At 48.5% G+C, this 6,031-nt stretch overlaps 1 protein-coding gene across 2 annotated transcripts in view; it reads right to left on the bottom strand.

Moving 5' to 3' along the window:
* LOC119269708 overlaps positions 1-5,795 on the bottom strand; it is a 15,439-nt gene extending 9,644 nt beyond the window's left edge. For both annotated transcript variants that reach the window (XM_037551607.1, XM_037551608.1), the window contains exon 1: positions 5,738-5,795. The gene's annotated coding sequence lies outside the window, so the exon portion shown is untranslated. The remainder of the gene's footprint in view (positions 1-5,737) is intronic.
* Between the last annotated feature and the right edge of the window lie 236 nt (positions 5,796-6,031).

Raw genomic sequence — 6,031 nt, 5'->3', positions numbered from 1 at the left:
TCAGGACCATTCCAGTAGGTTTTGCACCCCCAAAAACTGCTAAGTCCGTGTGCAGCGCCGAAGGTCAGGGCGCCACACTACACAGTGCAGCGCCTTGGCCTTAGGCGCTGCACTGTTAGGTGCAGCGCCTAGCCTTTGGGCGCTGCACACTGACTTAGCAGTTTTCGGGGTGGTAAAGCTACTGGAACGCTCCTGGTGCTCTCTGGACTGGCATGTCCAGGTGTGCAGCGCCTAAGGGCAAGGCGCTGCACTGTGTAGTGTGGCGTCTTTCCCTTGGGCGCTGCACATCTAGACATTTATTAGGCTGCACCAACTCCCTCCCACCCATCCTCACCCCACACACCCCCACCCTCAACACAAACCCGAAGCTCAGTGCCTCCCCTCTGCCCTCCTCTCTCCCCCTCTCAAATCCTTCTCAGATCCGGAGTATTTGACCGTGGATTTCGAAGCCAATCCCCTCCCTTAAGGTAATCTCCTCCGATCCCCTCGTTTCCATCCATAGGAATTGTCACATTTGCTCAGATCTTGCTAGTGTGGGGGAAACCCTAGTTTTTGATAGGATTTGGAAATTTTTGTTTCTTTGCTAATTTGGTATGGTTAGGCTTTCATAGTATGCTAGGGTTAGGGTTATGTGTGTTTGATGTTGGCGTTAGGGTTATGTTGGTCTTAGGGTTGTGTTCATTGTTAAGTGGGGGTTAGGGTTGACCAATAATTCTCTGTTTTGTAGGCATGGCTTCATCCGGTTCCATGACGAGGCCACCGTGTGCTAACCAAGAAGACATGCCGAACAAGTGGGAGGACGCATCTTTGGACAAGGTGAAGGAGAAAGATGTCAACATCCCGCAATGTTGGTGTGCAGATGTTTGCAAGGTGAAGGTGTCCACCGACCGAAAGAAAGCATGGACGGAAGGGCGGAGATATTTTGTATGCCCGAACTATGCTTATGATCGTGCACTTCCAACTAACGCCTATGACCAACCACCGGTAAGCTCGAGAAGTAAAATGTTACTCTGAAATGTGTGTCAACACTAACAACAAATTTTTATGCAGTCACCGCCTCCTCTATGCAAGTACTTCACGTGGATAGATCTTGAAGTGCCAAAAGATGTGAAAGAGGACCAATACGCAGATTGTCTTAGGCGGCAACGGAGGTTCGAAGAATCGTTTCGAAGGGGCTTGGAGGAAGAGCGTCGCCAGAAGGAGAGGATGGAGCGGAAGAAACGAGAGGAGGAGAGGGCACGCCAAGCGAAACTTGCTCGTGAGGAGGAGAGGGCAAGAAAGCTTGCAAAGGCTCGCGAGGCGCAAGAGGAGGACTCGGCACGTGACAAGAAGGGTAAATGGCCTCGCTCTACTCAGTAGGGACTTCGCTTCGGTGCACTCCTCATCAACTATCTTCTAATGAATGTGTTGTGAAGTTGTGAGGGCATGTGAGATGTTGGTGAACTATCTTCTAGGGCAAGCTGCCATTTGTCATTTGTAATGAATGTGTCGTGAACCATGTCGTACTAATGTTCGAATTATCTTAAGTTATGAACATCGTCGGCATAAAATTTGTGTTTGTTCATATTGATGTGATGCTGCAGTCATTGTAAGTATTATGGATGTAGTGGGAGTAGCCATGGGAGTAACTGTTGGCTTTCTGGATAGCCATGGCAGTAGTGCAGCGCCTAAGGGTAGGGCGCTGCACTGTACAGTGCAGCGCCTAACAGTTGGGCGCCACACAGTACAGTGCAGCGCCTAAATGTTGGGCGCTGCAGTGTTGCTATAAGCAAAACTGCAGAAACAGATGCCATTTTGGGTGGGGTGCAGCAGCACTCAAATAACTAAAACATCAATAAAAGTACTATAAACTGGACATGCTAAGCAAAGAGAACTAATAACTTGAACATCACATCATTTAAGACAATTCAAGTTTGCAAACACAAATACCATAACATAACCTCACAAGTTAATCAACCTCACAAGTTCACAAGTTCATCATATAACATAACCTCACAAGTTCATCAACCTAACACAAAGCACTAATGCCTTCCACGCGTGTTCCTGGTGCCATGCCTGCAGGTAATCTTCTTCTTTTTAGGAGCACGAGGCTCCTCTTCGTGCACTTCCTCCTCCGCCTGCGGCTCCGCCTCCGCCTCCTCCTCCGCCTCATCGTCCAATCTAGCCATCCGCGAGGTCCCTACGACCACCTTTGGGTTGCCTCTGTTGTCATAGTCGTTGGGCGTGTACCGGCGTCTGGGCTGCCTAGGCTTGAACACATATGCGGACCGAGCTTGAGCGTCCGCCAAAGTCATGTCATCATCAAGCTCATCGCCCTATCACACAACGAAACAATATGGTGAAGGCCGATGTCGTAATCAAGTGAGAATCACATCTAAATGATTAGTCATACCTCTTGGGTGATCCCACCCTCATCATCCACACAAGCATATGAGGAACTCACATCGTCCCCCTCATGGTGAGGTGCGGGGTCTGATGGTGTACCAGACCTAGAGGCAGATGGTTCATCATATTCAGGATCACGGCAACCGAGAAGGTTCGATAACCGCCTTAACTTCTTGGCCTGACGCTGTAACATGAACAAGTGTGTAAGATATCAAACTTCGCAACATAGACTGGCTCTCATAGTGAATGCGATATGTACCTTGAGGAATGCTCGTAGTGAACCATCATCATTGCCAGTTCAACAGGTGTCTTCTCCAGAATAGACTGGCTCTCATCAGCTGCTTTCTTGATCTCGGTGCGCTGCGGATGAGAAAAAATGAATGCGTTAGCCATTCAAACATGTGTAATACGGTCAACAGGAAAGTAAAGAGGGGAACACTTTACCACATAGTTAATCACCGGAACAGCAGGCACTCCTTGCCCTAGCCTGACATCTCTGTTGTACTTCCCCTTTGCTAGATCCTCAAAGTTTACGGGTTCTTCAAGAATATCCTCATTATATGCCGGCGGGCATATCTCAACTCGAGTAGTTCCAATAAACCATCGTACGTAGTTATCAAAAGCAAGTGAGTTGTGCTCACGAAGCGGGGCGCGTGCAGTGTTACGAGCTTGCTCCACACAAAGCTGGAAGCGGGTAACATACGCAGAATGATGCTTGGCCCAGTCCTTTATCTTCCGTTGCCTTCTCCTGTCCAACCTGCGTGGTATAAAACCAAACATTAGCACAATCAAAAGGAGTCCCAATGATTAGACAATACGCACACATGCTCTCTTACCTATGAAGTGCTTTATCCGTGTCCACCCAATCCGGCGGGTGAGGCTGGAAAAGACCAAACTGACGATACACGCGATGCGGCAAATGAAACTCAACCGCCCAGTTGCATATCAATGGGCACCGCATAAGCCAGAGATCCTTATCCCGCAAGCACATCGGGTTGAGGCGGAACTCCGCGGTGTACCCTAAGCTCTCACCCGCGCCATATGGCTGCCATTCCACCTATGAAACAGGGCAACAATGCAAATTTGATAACTATTTTTCAAGCAAGCATGAGAAAGGACTAAAGTAATGACCTCCTTACCTGCTCAGGCGTAATCGTGTCCAACTCGGCAATGTACTTTTGGTACATGAGATTGACATCGTTCGTCATCTCGGAAACGATATCCCACTTGTAAGCCCATGTGGGGCATCGTAATTCGTCATGTTCATCTGCATACCAAGGATCAAACCTGACGCTCTTCGGGCGTCCAACAGGCAGACACTCCCAGCTCCATACAGAAAGTAGAAGCAGATTACCACCAATGCCTGCACTAAGTGTGATCCTGCAACACGCATCATCCAGCTACATATGAAAGAAAAACAATGTTAACTTGACAGCAAGCTTGCATTGCTAATGAATAAATGAGTTGATCACAAAACAGACCAACTACCTGTCGGTACAAGTAGGCAAGAGTCGCTGAACCCTAGCTCCATTTGCTATCGAAGACGGTCAACGCCTTCAGCCACATCCATGGAGCGTTCTTGCCAGTGGAGTCAGGAAACAAAGTCCTCGACACAATGTACCACATATACACACGAGCATGTGTATGGATCACATCATCAGTTGCATCCGGAGGGCACGTCGCAAAGTTATTTTGAATCCACGTGAAAGCAGCTCCAGCTGCCTTCCTTTCCCTCTTCTTCTTCTCTTCTCCCTCCTCTACATCATCCTCAGCCTCGGTAGGAGCCATACCGATAAGAGCAATCATCTGCTCGTGCCACCCATCAGAATCGGTGCTCATACATAGAGGCCTCCCGTCGATAGCAAGACCGGTGATCAACGAGACATCCTCGAGCGTCATGGTCATCTTCCCGGTCCGAAGATGGAAACTGTGGGTCTCTGGCCTCCACCGATCAACAAGAGCGGACACCAGTGGAGCGTTCTGATTCAGCATGGACCGGCTGACCAACAGAATCCACGGGAGTAGTCCTGCCTGCTTGATGTACGGTGTGTACCGCTCATCGTAAGGCATGGCAGGACCAGGGACCCGGTGATACCGAATCTTCAGAGGTTCAAGCTTCTGCAAAAAACAAGCAATGACAAATCTTAGGGCATGTAAATTTCAACTAAAGGCAAATTTGCAAAAGATTTAGAGTACTCATTATTACCTTATCCTTCTCGCGCATCATGTAGGACCGGTGTTGCACGTCGTAGACATCGTCCAGAAGCCAAACCATCCTTACAATTTCAAACAATAAACATACATGAGTTCATCTCAAATATCGGAAAACACTCAACATCTAATATATATCTAAAAAAACTCAACATCTCACATATAGCTACAAAACTCAACATCTCATAATTATCTACAAAACTAGGCATCTCATATATATCTAAAAAAAATAAACAATCTAGGTTTAACTAACAAGAATCATATACTACCGGATATGACTACGCATCCTCCATCACAACACCAAAAGAGTTTCCACCTAACGAATGAACACCGGATATGAACACCGGGTATGAACACCGGATATGACTACACATCCTCCATCACAACAAGAATCATATACTACCGGATATGACTACCAATTCTTTTGGTTGCAATGAATGTGTGCTCATTCTGAAACACCGAAAGCCTGCCTTGACCACATTTGAACAATAGCATTGCTGCCTTGTCGGCTCTCTGCATACTTGTAAAACTAAATAAAATTTTGATAGTTGTTTTCAAAGTACTTGCCATTGATGAGAAAAGGATTCCACATTTGAAGGTCAGACCAGGAAATGGCTCCTGAGATGGATGACTTATCATCTCCAATTGCAATATTACATCAAAAAACTTAATTTGGAACACTGAACGATTTTACGGAGGAAAAGAAAGGGAACGGAGGAGTTTACGTACTAGGAAGGATTGGAGATCGAATCCAAGCCTCAAAACTTCAAATCTGAGAGGGGTGTGGGGGGGATCCGAAGGGGGCGCCGCCGCCGCCGCTCTCTGTGACAACAGAGCAACTGGAAAAACTGCCTGGGAGGGTCTGGCCCGATGCGGGCTAAGTCAACGTGCAGTGCCTAAGACACGGGCGCTACAATATACACAGTGCGGCGCCTAAGTCTTAGGCGCTGCAGTGCTGTCTGTGGGGCCAGGGCTGCCACGCTGGCAGGATGTGCAACGCCTAAGTGATGGGCGCTGCATAGTAGGGTGCGGCGCCCAGCTGTCGGGCGCCACACGAAAGGGTCAGCAGAGTGAATTTTTTTTGAAAGCATGTCAGTTTGTGAATTGATTTAGGCCTTAGATCAAATATGTGAAATTATCCCTCTTTTGCCCCCACGGGGAAGGGAAGAGGAGAGCAGGCGCGGCAGGGGGATTGGGTAGGTACCTGTCCATGCACGGGTGGGCGACTCGGCGTGACTATTATACCTCGCCATGGGCAGCCCGGCCCGGACGGCCCGACCCAACCCAAAAATCTCGGGCCGGGCTGAGCCCAAGTGTGCCATTGGTCTAGGCTCGGGCCTGAAAATTGAGCCCAATGAACAGATCAGGCCGGGCTTGGGCTTGCAGAAAACGTGATTTTAGCCGTAGTCGGGCCAGGCCGATCGGGCTATGTCGG

This window comes from Triticum dicoccoides, chromosome 3A (genome assembly GCF_002162155.2).
Source record: "Triticum dicoccoides isolate Atlit2015 ecotype Zavitan chromosome 3A, WEW_v2.0, whole genome shotgun sequence".
In the NCBI taxonomy this organism is placed as follows: Eukaryota; Viridiplantae; Streptophyta; class Magnoliopsida; order Poales; family Poaceae; genus Triticum; species Triticum dicoccoides.
Note: the sequence above shows the minus strand (reverse complement) of the source record. Positions and strands in the feature narration are given on the sequence as shown.